At 34.0% G+C, this 19,513-nt stretch overlaps 1 protein-coding gene across 3 annotated transcripts in view; it reads left to right on the forward strand.

Annotated features, from left to right (window-relative positions):
* FSTL5 (follistatin like 5) overlaps positions 1-19,513 on the forward strand; it is a 766,041-nt gene that overhangs the window by 91,815 nt on the left and 654,713 nt on the right. The gene's annotated exons all lie outside the window — the stretch shown is intronic.

Consider the following 19,513-nt stretch of genomic DNA (forward strand, 5'->3'; position numbering starts at 1 on the left):
GCTTTCTGGCAACAGTAACATCAAGAAGATGGCCTGTGACTCAGCAGTTGTGTTCCAAATCTCATGCAGGTGCATCTAATTGGAAGAACCCAATTCATATCTAAACCTTCACAGAAAAGGAAGTTTGGGAACTATAAATATTACTTTTCCTATCTATCCAACCAACAGTATGTACAGGAGGCTGAAAGATCAGGAGGCTATGGTACAACCTGTGGGAATGATCTCTCTGGAAAGCTTTTGCTTTTTATTCCGCCTGGCATCTTAGCAATATCCAACCAAGGGCAAATTTTGTGCTAATATCTTACCCTGGGTTTTCCTATAGCACAGATATTGCATATTTAAAATCTACCCTGGTGGGCTTACAGTTGTGATTATGTGTTTTTAGAGATTTACTCAATCCCCTAGAAATGAATCAGAGATAGTTGCCTTGTTTTTTTTTTTTTTGTGGTCCAGTGGATATGTGTTTTTATTTTTTTCCTAGTTCAGACTTTCACTAAGGGTACGGACCACTGATGGTGCAGGTTTTTTGCAGTCCCCAAAGATATAAACCAATTTTTGGAAGCCCAAAGCTTTATTTCCTGCTTCATATGGGCAATATTTTTCAAGCCTCAGAATTGCTTTACCAGCAACTTATGGATTGTGCAGTATTCATCTTGACTCTTACAACATGATTTTCATTTTCTTATTTGTTTCTAGTACTTTTTGTTTCTTTCTTTCTTGAAAGCTGAGATATGCATTTAAGTAAAATTTGTTGTGTTTCTCCAAGAATGTCTTGGAGGGTGTGTGTGTGTGTGTGTGTGTGTGTGCATGCATGTGTTTGGAACAGGTTTCTGAAGCTAGTAGCCAAATTATCCTTATGGTAATCACTTCATCCCACTTATCATTATCTGGTAAATTTCTTTCATTTTATATATTTATAGATATTTAATTTTTGTCTGATGGGAAATTGGTAGTTTTCCCTGTAGCTCTCTCTTAAGAATGTTTTCTTGATTTTATTACTATATTATTTGATGCCAATTTCCAGTAACAAACACTTTCTGGATAAGCTTTGGACCATTTTCTCATAGATATGGAGGAAATCAAGGGAAAGCAGTGATGCAAACTCTGAAACATCTTACTTGTAACATGAATTCCTTCGAAATGTTCTGCTAAGAAATTTTCCCATCTACTTAAGATGAAAATATTGGCTTTCTTTTGTTATTAATATTTTTGTTGATCTTTAATGCTGACTATTTTGCCACAATTAAAGTGAAAGGAAGAAAATGAAAGGGACTTGCTTGTAGAGAGTTCATATAATAGTAAGATACTAATTTCAATAATCATGCAATAGGTGTAGAGTAGGAGGAAAAATTCACTCATATTTTAGGGAATTTAATTTATTAATAACTGAAGTTTATATTATATAAAACATATATATGTATATATACACAACATATGTATATATAATGTTAATTCAACAGATATTAATTAACCCTTGGCACATGATATCACTGGTATTTCATATGAAATTTAGTCTTTACTGAAAAAATCCTTTGGTTATAGTTGTAAAATACACATAGATATGTTTAGGAGGGAACAAAAATTCAAATTAAAAATAAATAAAACTTAGCAAGCTTTACAAAGAATACCATCACTTGAACCATAAACACTAAGGGAAACTGCACAACTATGATTATACAAAATAATAAATGCAGCTGAAAGAAAAGTGATTTTAAAAATCTCCTTAGGAAAGGAAGAATCATAAATCTATAAATTACCAAATGGTGAGCAAAATGCTTGTGTTTGGGGAATTACTTGAAGTCACTAAAGGCATAATTTAGAATCACCTAAAATTAGAAAATAGCTGTGTGTAATCCAGCTGACTTTGTGAAGGCCTAATTGTGCTGAGCTAATTTAATTTCCTTTTATAATAGAATAAGAGTTTTCATAAGCAAGGGAACAACTGAGAGATGTAGAAATTCAGGTAGAAAAGGTAGATTTTAACATATAAGACTTCTCATTGACAAGCTGAAATTTATAAAATGCATCATGTTTATTTTTTAAATGCATTGGCTCAAGATTCTCAAAATTCTCTAGAAATAACAGTATTGCTTTGGCAAAACTTGAAAACACTACAAACATTGCCTGATCTATCCTATCTTATTTCTATAGGAGAGTAGTATAGCAAGAATACTCAATTTTACATACAGGAATACCAGAATAAGTAGGGTATTTTATTTAGAACCATTAATTTCCCTGCAATTTTACCCTTTACATATTATCATGACAAAAATTAATTCACCAAAGTAAACTATTATGCAGCAAATATTCATTTTTTACACTTGCTATTATAGTCAAATATTATCTATATACTTTTTAATCATAAGCATATTTTCAAAGTACAGACACTTGAGTCCTATGCTTTGCTACTTCTTGAGATATTTCTTGATATAATTTTTTTCTGTTTTTGCAAAAATTAAAGATATATCACAAATAAATGCATCACAGTTTGCCTTTATATAAACAGTTCTACTATAATGTTTGCAATGTAATCAATCAGATAATTTACTAAAAGAAACAAAAAAAAAAAACAAGAAAAATGAGTTTCCTAAATTTGTCAGTATAAAAGAAGTTATTCTTTTTTAAATCAACACAATATTATTATATTGAATTTATACCCATAACACACACGCATGCATATGATAGTGTGATTAACAACAATGTATTAACAACATACATTTTTACATTTTGTATTAGGGTGCTCCAGGGAAATAGAACCACTAGGATATATACATATTTTGAAATAGATTTATTACAAGGGATTGGCTCACATGATTTTAGAGGCTGGTAAGTCCCAAGATCTGTAATATGAGTCAGTAAGCTGAAGACTTAGGAGAGCTGGTGGTGTAGTTCAGAGTCTGAAGGCCTGAAAACCTGAAGGAACAATGGTATAGTTCCAGTGCAAATGTTAGCAGAATCAAGGACTAGGAAGAACAGTTTTTCAGTTTGGGTCTGAAAGCAAGATAAAGCTGATGTCTCAGATCTAAAGGAATCATACAGGAGAAATTCTCTTTTCTTTGGGGAAGGTAAACCTTTCTGTTCTATTTAGCCCTTCAACTGGTTGGATAAGGTCCACCCTAAGGAGAGTAATCTGCTTTATTCATTCTACCTATCTACATGTTTATCTCATCCAAACACCTAGGATAATGTTTTACAGAAACATCTAGGATAATGTTTGACCAAACACCTGGGCACTCCTTGGCTCAATCAAGTTAACACATAAAATTAACCATCACACATTGTAAACTTAAGAATGTCAGCTAGGTTTTGAGTGATTATATCTTAGGTTTCAACAATCTTATATTATACACAGCAAGTATGTGCTGTTGTACCAGAATGCAATTACACTGTTAAAATTGTCTTCCTTGAAGGGTATCTATATTTGTCATATAAGTATAAAACTTGTCTCTGTTCAAAGAGCTTGATCACATATGTAGAAAAAAAAATCATGTTGTATATTTGTTCCTTAAATTAGTAGCAAATAAATGAATAATTATTAGTGATTAAATGAGGCATTTGTTTATTTATTAGTTTTTATCTTATAATATTCCTAATAGATTTCAGAGCAAGGTTATTTTTATTTATGTATAATTTGTTATATATTACCTTTTTATGTTTAAACAGTAATTCATTTATTCATTAATTAAATATTGAGTAAAGTTTTTAAGTATTCAATCAGTAAAGAGCCAATTATTTACCCATAGCATCATTGATACTTAATGACATCTAATGCATATGTTGTATTCATTTTGGAAATTACACAGAAAAATCAGGCAGGAAAATTTCATTTCAATATTTTATCTCTACATTTTAGAAGAATAACCATGGCTGGAATTCTCAGGGTAAAGTTTCATCTTGATTTTATTCTATGTATGTTAGTGTAAAACAAAATATATGCTTTAATAAATAAGCACATATATTTTGGCTTTTTAGATGTGAATTAATATTATGAGCTCTGATTAGATGTCCCTTATTAACTATTCATTATTTAGTCTGTTGAACCAATGTCAATTAAACTGACATTCATTATTGAAAAAAAGACAGGCTAGGTGATCTAAGTCTCCTTCATATTTCTCCCATCTAGTGACACTCCTTAGTATCACTCACTGATCACTTGCTGTAAATATTTATGTTATGATATTCCAGTGGCATATATAGTATTTAACTAAGCAACCATACCATTTCATCAAAACTGATGCCAATCCTCACCTAATTTTTCTGTTAAGATATTACATCAAAAGACGATTATTTCAGTGTTCTGGTTCAGTTTATGTGTTATATACATATTATAAATAAAAGGAATAATGAAACCAGGAGTTCCCATTAAGCCCTTTTGAATCCTTCTTAGCTACCAATTTCCTATAAACCAATTTCCTATGTCCCAAGTCATGTGACATTCAATCTTATTTTCATAGGTGGAAGATGTCTCTTCAATTTCACCTTGTGTTTCACCAAATTCATACTGAAAGAATTGTATTCCCTCTCAGTGTCTAATCTTTTATTTACTGGCACATCCTATTTCTAGGGTTTTACACCAAACCAAATAGGTGGTATACTTAGAAATTATAGATTTCAGAAACCCAAAAATAAGGGCTAGCAGGGAATAAGTTATTTTAATAAATTAAATGTACATTTACTTGAAATGAATTATGATTGTGTGGAGAGCTCTCAAACATGTGTTCTTGGGGCGCCTGGGTGAAGTCAGTTAAGCGTCTGACTTCAAGTAATGATCTCACGATTCATGGGTTCAAACACCACACTGGGCTCTGTGCTGACAGTTCAGAGCGTGGAGCCAGCTTTGGATCTGTGTCTCCCTCTCTCTGCCCCTTCTCTGCTTGCACTCTGTCTCTCAAAAATAAATAATAAACATCAAACAACAACAACAACAACAACAACATGTGTTTCTTAAGTATCACACTAGGAAAACTTCTATAATAAGCCAATCTCAGAAAGAATGAGACCAGAGGAGTCTCAAGGGATGACACTAGGGGCAGATATAGTTATGTGGGAGGAATAGGGAAAGAGTGAGCTTTTCCATACGTTCTACCCCTCTGTTTATGTCCCTTGCATTTCCATTATACAGTACAACTCTGGGGTTGGGGGTGGGGAGGTGGATAATGTTTCATTTTTAAGAAATAAAATGAAAACACTGTATTTAAAACTGATATTATATATATATATCCATATGTATACCATTCCCATTGCTTTTGTTCTTTTGTGTGGATCCACATTTCCAACTGGTATCTTTTTCCTTCGGCCTAGAAGATTCATTTTAACATATCTTACAGCAAATGAATCATTTGGGCATAAAGGGAAAATTAGATGTATAGTATCATAAGGTTCTCTTATTATAGAAGACATGAGGTAATATGATTTGATGATGGATATGTTCAAGCTGGAAATAACCCCCTAAATAACTCATAACATTTTTTAAAAGGCTAAAGAGTTGTAGCTAATAAGTTAACTTGATGCTAATGAGTAGCTAATGAGTTAACTCAAAATGGTATAAGACCTAAATGAGAAACGTAAAAGTATAAATCTCATAGAAGATAACATAGGAGAAAAGCTAGAAGACCTTGGATATAGCAATGACTTTTTAGTTACAACAGCAAAGGCATATTCCATGAAATAATTAATTGATAAAATGGACTTCATTAAAATTAAAAACTGTGCTCTTCAAAAGACACTGTCAAGAGAATGAGAAAACAAGCCACAGACAAGGAGAGATATTTGCAAAACACATATCTGATAAAGGAATTGTATCCAAATATTCAAAGAACTCTTAAAAGTCAACAGTAAGAAAACAACCTAATTAAAAATGGGCAAAATATCTGAAAAGATATCCCACCGAAGAAGATAAACAGATGGAAAATCAGCATATATGAAAAGATGTTCAAATAATCCAAAAGGAAGAAGAAAAAGATAAGTAATCAGACAGCAGAAAGGACAAATGCAAAAAATAGCTAGATAATAGATTCACATCTAAGTACATTAATGATCACACTAAATATAAATTGTCAAAACATTACAGTTCAAAGGTAGAGATTGCCATTGTTGCATCAGTAGGCAAGGAATAATTATATGCTGCCTATAAAATTCACTTTAAATATAAATATACAAATAGATCAAAAGTTAAACAATAGAAAAATATATCACATGGTAACATTAATTAAAGAAAAAAGCTAGACTAGCAATATTGTAAGCAGGAGTTAGAGATCTCCAGAGAAAGAATGAGGAGATGTAACGTTCTTGACATTAGGTAATTTTAGGCTCCTAGCTGATTCCCCACCCCACCCCAACTATGCCCTACTATGCTCCACTAGCTCCTGCAGAACTTCCCTAGGAGGTGTCAGAATCACAAAGAAATGCAAAAACCCCAATGGTTAAAGATTTTAAAGGAACAGAGGGAATGTAAAAGCTAATGTCTCTACCAGACCAGGAAATAGCCTAACTACATCAGAGACAATAAATCAGTGGTAAAATTCCCAGTACTGTTTCCAGAGTAAGCAAGACAATAATGAGCTCAAGACATCATCCAATTTATGCCAGCTCTCAGAGCATGCCCGTAGCCCCTTCTCTTTGTCTGATAGTTACCTCTGCTTTAAATTTTTTCTTTAATGTTTTTGCTTATTTTTGGGAGAGAGAGAGAGAGAGAGAGAGAGAGAGAGAGAGAGAGGCAGAGCATTAGCAAGGGAGGGGCGGAGAGAGAAGAAGACACAAAATCCAAAGCAGTCTCCAGGCTCCAAGCTGTCAGCACAGACAGACCCCGACCGGGCCTCGAACACAGGAGCCATGAGATCATGGGCAGAAGTCTGAAGCCCAACCGACTGAGCCACCCAGGTGCCCCTCCTCTGCTTTATTACAATGCTAAATATTTGCTCAAGGAGGAGCACAAGTTTCATTAACGTAACATAGGATACCTATACAGGCATGTTTTCTAGGTATGGCTGCACAACTTTATGCCTGCCTTTATATGCAATGGCAAAATTTCCTTTCTGAATATTCATTCTGAACCTAACTAAAATGAACCCACTCACCCCCTCAGAGAGTCAGGGTTTGGCTTTGGGGATTTTTTTCAAGAGGTCTCCTTATTTGCTGCAAACAGTTTCTTTTGTGTGACAACTCTATCTGGTCCTAGTCTCTACCTGTAACTCACCAAGAAGCAAACTCATGTTAGTTCAGTTACCATATCACTATAAGAGAAAACTGATTTCAGGGTAAAACATATTTACTGTAGATAAAGAAAGTCATTTCAAAATGATAAAGGGGTCAATCCATCAAGAGGGAAGAGCAGTCCTAAACATTCAAGTGTCTATAAATGATGCTTCCAGATATATAAAATGAAAAGAGAGAGGGAGAGAAAGGAAGATACATATTATAAGGAAATGGCTCACAACATTATGGAGACCAAGTCTCAGAATCTGCAGTTGGGAAGCTGGAGATCCAGGAGAGGCTTGAGACCTGAGAAGAGCCTGTTTTTCAATTTCAGTCTGAAGGCAGGTAAGGACCTGTATCCCAGCTCAAGTGGTCAAGCAGGAGGATTTCCCTCTTACTCAGCCTCTTTGTTCTATTTAGTTCTTCAATTGTATGGGGCCAGCCACATTGGGGAGAACATTCTGCTTTACTTAGTTTACTGATTCAAATGTTAATCTCATCTAGAAACACCTTCACCGAGGAACCCGGAATAACATTTGAACATATATCTGTGTTGCCCAGTCAAGTAGACACATAACATTAACCATCACATGTACTATCAGCTAATAAGTGTTCACCCCTTCTACAAACAAGCCTCAGATGCAATCAGCAAAATAGCACACAGGTTCTCAAGTTTACTTTTGATCAAGAATTTTCCATCAGTAAATAACCCTATTTAAGAAGAAAGCCACTGGCCTGAGGATGAGCAGAAAGGCATATGAGCATAGTAAAGGCTGGTAAGGAAGTTTAACAGGGAGGCCTAGAGAAGGAGAATAAAAATACTAATGGAAAAATAGCTGAATGATGAAGAAAGAAAGAAAAGATAGAAGAATGTAATTAAGGTAAACATTGGGCAGGGGGAAAGAAAGAAAGTGTACTTCTTAGTTTCTTAGTCTATTTGTCATCAATCTGCATGAAGAAACATAGATTTAGAAAGTTGACACAAATCTCTGAGAGGAAGAACACAGTTCAGAAAAAAAAAACTTTCAAGAAGAGTTAGTTTTAAGAATTCACTTCATAAGTAATGAGAAGAGCTTCCTAGAAAAGTCTCATGAAATGAGAACCTTGTTTAATTCCAGAGATAAATTAAAGGAGTATAATTGTCCAAATATAAAGCTCTCAAAGTAAAGCATCTATTGTTTTAGAGGAGTACAAACGTTTATTTTTTAAGAGCCTACAGTTAGTTTTGATCAAACAATAACAAATCAACAAGATTTTAGAAAAAGAAAAACTCAATGATTTAACTGTCCATGACAAATTTAAGATAACTAATTCTCCTATTATAATGATATAAGTTGTTTTTTTTTTTAGAAATTAACATCTACATTTAGAATGTTTACTATGTATCATAAGATTTGAAAGGATGGTTTTACTGTGCTTTTTCATTTCAGTATAAAGAATTTTAGATGATACAGCATATTGATCAATACAGGCTATCAGTAAAACTCAGGGAGCCATCAAGATCGGCCTTTTGAAATTAAAATGCAATCATTGTTTTATAGGTGGAAAACAGGAATGAAAAAATTCTCATATAAAAGAAGTTTATAAAAACTTCATTAAAAGAGGTTTTGTTATTCAAAACTATGTGTATTTAAGTATGAAAATAAGTGGTAAACAAATACTTCATAAACTTTTCATAATTAAAAAAAAATTTTAATGTTTATATTTTTGAGAGAGAGAGGGAGGCAGACTGCAAATAGGGAAGGGGCAGGGAGAAAGGGAGAGACAGATTTCGAAGCAGGCTCCAGGCTCTGAGCTGTCAGCACAGACCCCCGATGACCCATCAACATGTGGAATCATGACCTCAGTTGGACACTTAACCGACTGGGCCACTCAGGCGCCCCAAAAACTTATTCATAATTTAACAGATAAGACAAATGAAAGAAGAATGGAGAGAAAATGGTGGAGCAAGACAAGAAACGTACACAATAATAACCACATTGCGGTTATTAAAAGACTTTTTAAAAGACTAATCCGGGAAGAGTTAAGGACTCAGGTAATTAAATGATACAAAAATGTAACAATGGGATTGGAGGAGTCAGTAGGAGGGCATTCAGAATATTTTTCGAAGAGCAAAAGGAAAAACTCCGTTTAAAATAGTAGCATATAGGGCGCCTGGGTGGCGCAGTCGGTTAAGCGTCCGACTTCAGCCAGGTCACGATCTCGCGGTCCGTGAGTTCGAGCCCCGCGTCGGGCTCTGGGCTGATGGCTCAGAGCCTGGAGCCTGTTTCTGATTCTGTGTCTCCCTCTCTCTCTGCCCCTCCCCCGTTCATGCTCTGTCTCTCTCTGTCCCAAAAATAAATAAACGTTGAAAAAAAAAATTAAAAAAAAAAAAAATAGTAGCATATAGGAGTACCTGGGTGGCTCAGTCTTTTAAGCCTAGAACTCAGGTTCGGCTCAGGTGACGATCTCAGGTTTGGTGGGTTCAACCCCTCATAGGGCTCTGTGCTGACGGTGTGGAACCTCTTTGGGATTGTCTCCCTCTCTCTGTCCCTCTCCTGTTCACTTTCTCTCTCTCTCTCTCTCTCTCCCAAAAAGAAAAAAAATGAAAATGAAAATAAATAACATGGTAGTATATAATACAAATAATAAAGAGATGAATTTTATGAACTTGAGTCAAGAGACTGTCGTTTCAGAATCATTAATAAACTGGATAGAATTCAAATAAGACAATATTTTGTTTATAGAGAAACTTGATTTGAGGACCATTTGCAATACCTATGAAAAGAGAATCATGTGACTTTTATTGTTGTCATTACTCTTATTAGAAAACATGAAGGGATTTGAAAATCTTGCTTACTTAGTATGGGCAAAAAAGCTCAGTCATCCAACTAAATTGTGTGAGTAAACATACATTTTATAAACATTCTTCAAGTAAACTTTATTTTATCCTACCCTTTAATTGCCAAGACAGGGCATGAGGAGGACAACAAAGAAATTATTCAATATTTAGTTATAATAATAATCATTCCTAAAATGATTTCTTATTTAGAAGATACATGACAATGGATATGAAATGAGGATAGAAATGTCAGATACATGATTGTAAGTTTTTAGAAGAAACAGAAAAGAGAAAACAAATGTAAAGTGATTATTACCTGCATTTACTAAGGCAGCTAAAACAGGTATGATGTTGGATAGGAAAGTTTTGTTTCTTTTGGGAAATTCTAATAGGAATTGAAGTAAGAAAAAAAAGTATCCTGAATGTCAAGGCAGTATTAAGAATTTCTCTTTCTGTCTATACAGATTGCCTGCTTAGTGTATCTGTGCACTTGAAATAAGACTACTCAACTACTACTTAGACTTTGTATCCTGGACAGCAGTAAATTCATGATAAGATAAAATATTGGTTTCTATTTGCTTAATCTGTTATGAAAATGCCAATTTCATGTAAATGTTGCTAATCAGAAATAGTATGTTCCATATATCAATTGGAGAAGATGTTTTAACTTCATGCATATAATTCAGGTAGAGTTTAGAAAGCACTTCTTGATTAAGTAGTCATTTTATTAAAAAAAAAAAAAAAACACCAGAAAGTAAGATCTCAAAATAGTTATTTGTTTAATGCTTTAAAAGGTTTTATTGAGAGGGATACTCTAAGCAGATTCACCAGTTTAATTTTTAAGGCAATTAAAAAACAAAATTAAAATTTTATGCCTTCAAATAGCCATCATACTTACTGAATGGAGGAATTACTGAAAATTGATTGCATATTTAACCATAGTCTCATTATGTTAGAATACTATAGCACATCAGTGCCTAGACTTTATCTGCTTATAAATGAATCATGTCCAGGTGAGGCCAGCTTTATGAGCATGTGACCTACACAATTGCTTGAAACCCCATGCGAGTCTGGGCCACATATTTGGGTTCTTACTGTGCTGTCACTATTTTGAAATTCTTAATAACTTTGGAACAAAGGGCTTTGCATTTTCCTGTTGCACTGAGCCCTGCAAATTACATAGCTGATCCTGACTCTGGGCCACAAATACTCCATTTATTTTAGGGAGTCCTAGGGTAACAGTTCCTCCTGTGTGCTGTCTCTGTGACTTTTGCTTTTCCATGGAAACACAAATGGCAATAGGAAGGTTACTGTTGCTTTCTGCTGCTCCTGACATCAGTTTTCAACGCTCTGGGTGCCTGAGGCTTGTCTGTTGACCTGGAATGGAGAGAATGACTCCTTGCATATGCCACCTGTATTCCAAAGCAGAGTCTCAGAAAATTGCTCACCAAAGCTGTCCCTTTGGGTTTATCATTCCCTTTGTTACTCTTGGGGAGTCTGGGCAGTAATGTGGCTTCAGTCATAATTCCTCCGCTACCTTGCTGGCTACTCTTGCCTTTCACTATTCCTCATAATTGTCTTCCTTATCTTTTCTTTGTTCTCTTAGTGTGTCACTTTTATTTTTTTGCTTCCTCTTCTTTACCGTAGCATCTTCTTACCTTTTATCTTGAACCAGAGCCCTTCATTTTACTTCCAGGAGAAAAACAAAACAAAACAGAAAAAAAAACAGGCAAGCAAAATAACAACTCAAAACCACCAAAGCATATAAACTCATGTGTGGTAGACATTTAGACATGGAAGAAAGTTGCTCCAATCTTAAAAAATACTCAAGGCCCAATTCAGTCACAGAAAAGTTACTTTGTAACAGAACCACCCATGGAATTTTAAGTGTTTCCTAGATAAACATAAACCAGTATTTAAAAGGGGGTGTGTCCTTTTTCAAAAATATTTATGTCAGAAACTGTTCACTTTTTATATGACAACTTATTGGTACCAAGCAACAAAGGTCACTCAAGTAAGCTCATGTTCCCCTTAACAAAAGTGATCATATGCTGTATTCATTTGCTAGGACTACTATAACAAGGTATCACAAACTGGGGCACCTGGGTGGCTCAGTTGGTTGAGCATCCAACTTCGGCTCAGGTCATGATCTCACGGCTTGTGAGTTCGAGCCCCATGTTGGGCTCTATGCTGACAGCTTGGAGCCTGGAGCCTGCTTTGGATTCTGTGTCTCCCTTTCTCTCTGCCCCTCCCCCGCTCACACTCTGTCTCTCAAAAATAAACATTAAAAAAATTTGTTTTAAAGAAATCACTAGTAGAAAAACCATAGGTTCACAAATATGAAGTGAAATATTTTATATTTAATAGCATCCAATTCATAATTTGGATTCTGAGAAATTGGATATAACTATATTGAGGCAAGAATATCTCTTTCATAAGTTTTATTACATTTAGGTAATTTTATCAATGAAATAATGTTTATCTTTTATGAAATGTTAAAGTGAGTATGGTTGGATATGTGGGAATATCTTCTGAATTTAAAAAAAATATATCAAAGATTTTAAATAAGATACGTGATATATCTCTTGAAGAAATATTTTATAAATGGCAAAAATGGGTGAAAACCAAAATTAATAAAAATCAAATATCAATCCAGAGAAGTTCAAAATGTAATAGGGAGAAAGCCTATAAACCAAACAAGAACAAAAGTAGCACCTAGCATTCTTATAGTCTTTTGTTTTGTTTTGTTTTGTTTTGTTTTGTTTTTAAAGCGTTCTTATATTCTGAGAAAGGAAGCTAGGGAAGAAAATGATTTAAGAAATAAAACAAGACTATTGCCATCAAAGCCAGCTGAGAAACTCAAGATTAGACAGAAATTCTTTTCAAAAGCAAAATCAGTTAAGATGGAATAGGGTAGAGTTGCAAACTCACATAGCCTCTGGCCACAAATTTTATTTTATTTTATTTTGATTCATTGAAAATCAATGGCTTAAAACAATTACATCATAGCTATCAGTTAAAAGTGAAGTAATTTCACATGAAACAGGAAGAAGAATCAAAACTATCACATTTTCGATATTGATACTGTAAAAGGAGAATGTCAATCATAAGTTTTTTAGAAAAAGTGGCCAGAGGAATATTTCCATTGCACTGCAAGAATTTTTAGAGTTCAGTGTCTTGACGTGGTTGAACATGGGATCCTAGACACTTTGAAACTTGTTTTATGGTTGAAGACCCCACAGTACAGCCATGGAATCTTTTGCTTTACAGTCATTTCCCTACATAGGATACCATCTTAGTCTAAATAGTCTATAGTATTTTGTCTCTATAGATCTGAGGACAGCTGAAAGGAACAATGCTTATTGAAACCTGACATAATATTAGATATAACTCAGATCTGGAAATGACCAAAGTCAGAATATAAAAATGGAAGTAAATGGACATTATCTAATAGATAAATAAATAAGTAAACAATTAAAAACATATTTAGAAGCTTGTGTAGATTTGTACATAATAAAGTTAGCTTTATTCTTATCAGAAACTAATCAGAACACTCTGAAATTATACTTGAGAAATCCAATCACTTTTCCAAAACTCAAAGAAGATACTGTGAATTATAGAGCCTCTCCTATCCTGTGATACATATAGTTTTATCTATTTATTTACAGATTTGAGTATAAATCTAACATAAGACCACTATTATTTCTACGATTTTACAACCAAAACATTTCAGCTACATTTTTAAGAAAGCTATGGAATAATAAAAGAGGTTTCGGGACAAGAAAAAATAGCAGAACTGAAAATAAGTAACTAATTTAATCCCAAATCAACACAAGCCAATTTATTGTAACATTCAATTGTGATATGTTTTTATTTTATATTTCCAATATAATTTTGAAAGAAACTATGAAAAATGGCTTCTATGAGGAATTTATTTTAAAGATATTTTAGAAAACTATGCTGAATCAATTCACTCCTCTTAAAGTAGAATCCAAGGAAGTCTGCAGGTTAACAAGTTCCCCAGTGATTCCTATGCACACTGAAATTTGAGAAATTTGAAACTTTTTCCAGACCTGTGGCCTTTATCCAGAAGTCAGGCATCTGTGTGTGTTTCTGATCTCTTAACCTTTTTTCCAGCCCATCTTTCCCCACAGTCCACTTAAATCTTGAGCATGGTCCTTCTTTGTCTTCCTCTTGTTTATAGACATAATTGTTTGAGTTATAGATTATGCTATTTATGGACTACTATTAGCATTCCCATTCCACTGTGACTGGACCTTTTTCTTGACCTTTGTGATTGCTTGTGCAGACCAATATTGTATTACAGTAATTTGGAACAGAATGTGGTTTGGCATTGTACTTGAAAATGCTAATGGGGGCACCTGGGTGGTTCAGTTGGTTAAACACTGGACTCTAGATTTCAGCTCAGGTCATGATCTCACAGTTTGTGAGATTGAACCCTGTGTAGGGCTCTGCGCTGACAACCTGGAGCCTGCTTGGGATTCTCTTTCTCCTTCTCTCTCTGCCCCTCCCCACCCCCCAAATAAACATTAAAAAAATGCTGATGATATTTAATAGGCTTAATAAATAATAATTAATATTGCTTTATTTCAGTTTCAATTTCCAATATGAGGTTATAATTTAGAGCTTTGAACCTACTGTGATTTAAACTATTGCAACTTAATTTTTATTTGATTCTGAAGTAAATTTAAAATTTGAATGCTTTATTGCAACCACAGCACTAATCTATAAGAATCTATAACCTCTACATATGATGTTGAATAGCTAATATTTCAGTTTTGCAAACAGAAAAATTTGACTATTAAGTATAAAACATTAACACATGACCGCTGGGTTTTTCCTTTTTTTCTTTCACTTCTGGTGTATCACAAATATTACCCACTCAAAATTTGTTGGGATTTAAATATCAAATAGTTTTAGATTGTCTCAAAATTCTGATACTATCTCAGACTTTTAGAAATTTTGGTTATTATTTAAAAGATATACATGTAGTCCTCCCAGTATTCAATAAGTTTAAATGTTATGAGATTTCTATGCTATTTTATTTTGATATTTATTTCTTTTCTTAAATTTAAAATTGATTGAATCACACCTATTCATAGAACTAAGAATTAGTGAACTTGCTTTCCAGTACAGTGATGCTATTGCTTCTAGATGCAATAATACATGTTATCATTGAAAGCCTATAGGCTCATTGATTTGTTTTTTATTTTCTGATAAGTGAGCAGGTAGTGTGAATATACCACACATTCCTTTGACCTCACTCACTTTGACCTCACTTTGACACAAAGCAGATTGTATATTCTCCTCATATTAGTTTAGAAATCTAACTCTAAATGTAGGATGTCAACTCTATTCTAATAAAATAGATAACAAGTTGAACCTAAAGTTGATCAGATTTAAAACAAAGATCAGATTTATTCTCATTTTTTGAAAACTGGCATAAAAGTCTGATCTATTTTCCTGTCATTTTATATCCTTGCTTTCTTTAAAATTTGCTTTTTGATTTTGAGAGAGAGAGTGTGTGGTGGGGGAGTTAGAAAGGAGCAGAGAGAGAGGGAGACACAGAATCCGAAGCAGGCTGCAGGCTCTGAGCTGTCAGTACAGAGCCTGATGTGGGGCTTAAACTCATGAACCATGAGATTATGATCTGAGCAGAGGTCAGAGGCTTAACCAACTGAGACACTTAGGCACCCCAAGATATCCTTGGCTTTCTTTTGAAGCCAATAATTCAAATTAAATTTCCACATTCCCAATCTAGCTTTGTCCTTAACTGATGGAAAATGAATTTGGTTCCTTACCATTGATGTCAAAGAAGAAATCATATGGGTTCTTCATCTATCACTACACTCATCCTCATGCATCTCCCTACCTATATCAATACTCACAATCAGTGTATGTATACACCTTATCTAGTCTATAGCCATAAATGAAATCAGTTAGGATATGTATACACCTTATCTAGTCTATAGCCATAAATGAAATCAGTTAGGATATGTATACACCTTATCTAGTCTATAGCCATAAATGAAATCAGTTAAGAATGCACACACATGTGTAGTTGGTAAAATACTAAAATTTTCTTATAATATGCTGTTTTAGAATGTGTTCATGGCATACTACCTTTGTCGTTTCTAATACTTCAGCATTATATCTTTTAAATGAGAAAATTTTGAATATTAAAGTTCAATTCAAGCTAAGTTTAAAACACCAATTGTAGGAATATTTAATAAACTCATGGGTGCATTTTTATTGTCTCTTTAAGCAAAATAGTCCAAGAGGGTGTAAATATATTTAACTGTCCATGTTGGTCTACCTTATGCATAATGCAAAAATGCCAAAAATATTAGAGTATTAATAATTTTTAAATCTCTTTAAAATGAGTTTTTACCAGTCGGAATAAGTGTCAAATTGTTCTTACTCTTTTGCTTTAATTTTAACTCAGGGGAGGTTTTTTTTTTTGTTTTGGCTTTTTTTTTTTTCTTTTTTCCCCAATGTCCTAGTGTTGGAGGATATGAAGAGTTTATCAGGATGGTAGCCATTTATGAGTAGAGATTTTGAGAGGAATCTAGATTAAAAAGGAATAAGCAGAGGGAAAGCTTTTACAATCCTGCTAGAAAACCATGATTTAGTGAAATGAGGTTCCTGGAATTTAAAGATCAGATAAAAATAGAAGCTGCCTGTCAGCTCCTTTTAGCCACAGTGCTAATCGGGCAGGTGGGCCACACTCCAGCTGGGTTGGTCTGTCCCCTCAGGACCTATTTGCAACCTGCTGTACACAGGTCTTTTTAAGCATCAGTTGAAATCATCTCCCTGTGCAGTCACACAGCATCAACTGTCTGCATGTATCAATATATTTTTCTCTATGATAATGAAATCAACAACATATGTTTTAAGTTAATTAAATTGTTTTATTAGTTTGTTGGACTTTGTTACTGAGATAAATTTTCTCTCCCTTTAATGTTGGAAAATATTTCTGATGTACAATAATGTATAAAAATAATAAAACTCTTTGAATCCAGCATCAAAGTAAGAAATAAGATATTATAAATATTGTTTAAGCTCCTCTGTACCTCTCCCGAATCATATTCTTTACCTGGCTACCTCTTCAAAAGAAAATGTTTTCTTGATTTTGTGTTAAGCACTCTTATAATATTATTTAGAAGTTTAATATATATGGATATTTTGACAATACATAATAGTGAGTCAGCATGTTACAAAAGTATATGATTGTAGCATTTTATTTTTTCATACTGATTCCTATAGCTGCAATTTATTTATTTCCTCTATAATTAATGCTTCACTTATAAGTATGTCAAATTCACTATATGAAGGATGGTTTGTTTCACACATTTTTTTTAAATTACAAACAGTGCTGCTAGGATCATTCATACACATTTTCACAAGTGCGAATATGCAGAAAGTGGGATACATGATCAAAAGTGGATTTGTTATCTCCTAGGATATCTGCATATTCAAGTGTAGCTGATATTCACAAACAACTGTAAAACCAATTTTCTTAAACAATATTTCTGATCTAGTGAAAATCATCTGCAATGATTCTGATTTCTTCTATGGACCTCTTCATGTTTGTCTCCTAGTACTCAAATTCCCTTCATCTTGGTGCTGTTCAACTTGTTAACTGGTTAGGTTACTTTGAACTGTCCTACTCATTTAAAAGAATATTTAAGAGGGTCCATTACTTTTCTTGTCTTTTTTCTTATCTTTTATTTATTTATTTTGAGCAAGAGAGGGTACAAGCAAGGAAGGGGCAGAGAGAGAGGGAGAGATAGAGAATCCAAGCGTCCTGGAGCCTGATGTGGGGCTCGATCCCATGCCCCTGGAATAATGACTTAAGCCAAAATCAAGAGTTGAACACTTAACTGACAGCCACCCAGTCTCCGCCATTACCTTTCTTATGTATTCATAATTCTCTATAGCTCCCTAAGTATTTTTCATCTCTGCAATTTATATTCTATATTCAGTAATCCCAGTATATGAAATTTGGGGCAGCAAAGTTACTCTATTATTCCTTCCACTGGCATTTACATGTGCTTTATAAATTTGGATTCTGTGATTGTGTTCTGTTTATTTATGTCTTCTGGAAACTTGGGAACCATCAGCCAAAGGCACAAATTTCCAGAGATGAAAACTTCTCTGCTGTAAAGGATCTTAAGGCATTACCAAAGTAGAAATATTTTATTTCTTGAATTTTTATGGTCATAACAGTATGCATTTGCGCTACAAATCCTTATGAGGACATGCCAATGATTATAGATACTAAGGAAAATATATTTCCCCCAAGTAAAGCTCAGGGTAGAAATCAAACATTCTTATGTTACCTCCATTTTCCCCAAAAGTTATTTTATTTACTTGATTGTTTATATCATTTTATGTTATTTTTTTTTTCACCAAAATCAGTGTACTCTGTGGTGCCTGGGTGGCTCAGTTCGTTAAGCGTCCAACTTCAGCTCAAGTCATGATCTCACGGCTCATAAATTTGAGCCCCTTGTGGGGCTCTGTGGTGACAGCTGCGAGCCTGGAGCCTGCTTCATATTCTGTCCCCGCCTTCTCTCGCTGCCCCTCCCCTGTTCACACACTGTCTCTCTCGCTCTCAAAAAAAAAAAAAAATAATAATAATATAAATAATAAAATAAATAAATAAATAAATAAATAAATAAATAAATAAACATTAAAAAAAACCCCACAGTGTACTCTTTAATCCTCATCCCCTATCCCCCATCCTACCACTTAACTCTTCTCTGGTAACCATCAGTCTATTCTCCATAGTTAAGGGTCAGTTTCTTGGTTTGATCCTTGCCTTTTTTCCCCCCCTTTGCTTGTTTGTTTTGTTTAATAAATTCCATATATTAGTGTGATCATATGCTATTTGTCTTTCTCTGACAAATATTTCAGTTAGCATTATACTCCTTAGCTCTATCCATATTGTTGCAAATGGCAAGATTTCATTCTTTTATTAAGGCTGTGATATATATGTATACATATACATATGCATATATGTATTTGTATGTACTTATACATATATGGCTGTAGTATATATGTAAGTGTGTGTGTGTGTGTGTGTATCACATCTTCTTTGCCCATTCATCTATGCCTGAACATTTGGGTTGCTTCCATAATTTGCCTATTGTAAATAATGCTGTTATAACCATAGGATGCATGTATAGCTCGTGAAGTAGTGTTTTTATATTCTTTGCATAAATACCCAGTAGTTCCATGATTGGATCATAGGGTAGTTCTACTGTTAATTTTTTGAGAAACTCCATGCTGTTTTCCACAGTGGCTGAATCAATTTGCATTCCTACCAACAGTGCAAGAGGGTTCCTTTGTCTCCACAACCTTGCCAATACTTGTTTCTTGTGTTTTTGATTTTAGCCATTCTGACAAGTGAGGTGATATCACATTGTAGTTCTGATTTGCATTTCCCTCATGATGAGTGATGTTGAGCGTCTTATC

Source organism: Leopardus geoffroyi, chromosome B1 (genome assembly GCF_018350155.1).
Source record: "Leopardus geoffroyi isolate Oge1 chromosome B1, O.geoffroyi_Oge1_pat1.0, whole genome shotgun sequence".
NCBI lineage: Eukaryota > Metazoa > Chordata > Mammalia > Carnivora > Felidae > Leopardus > Leopardus geoffroyi.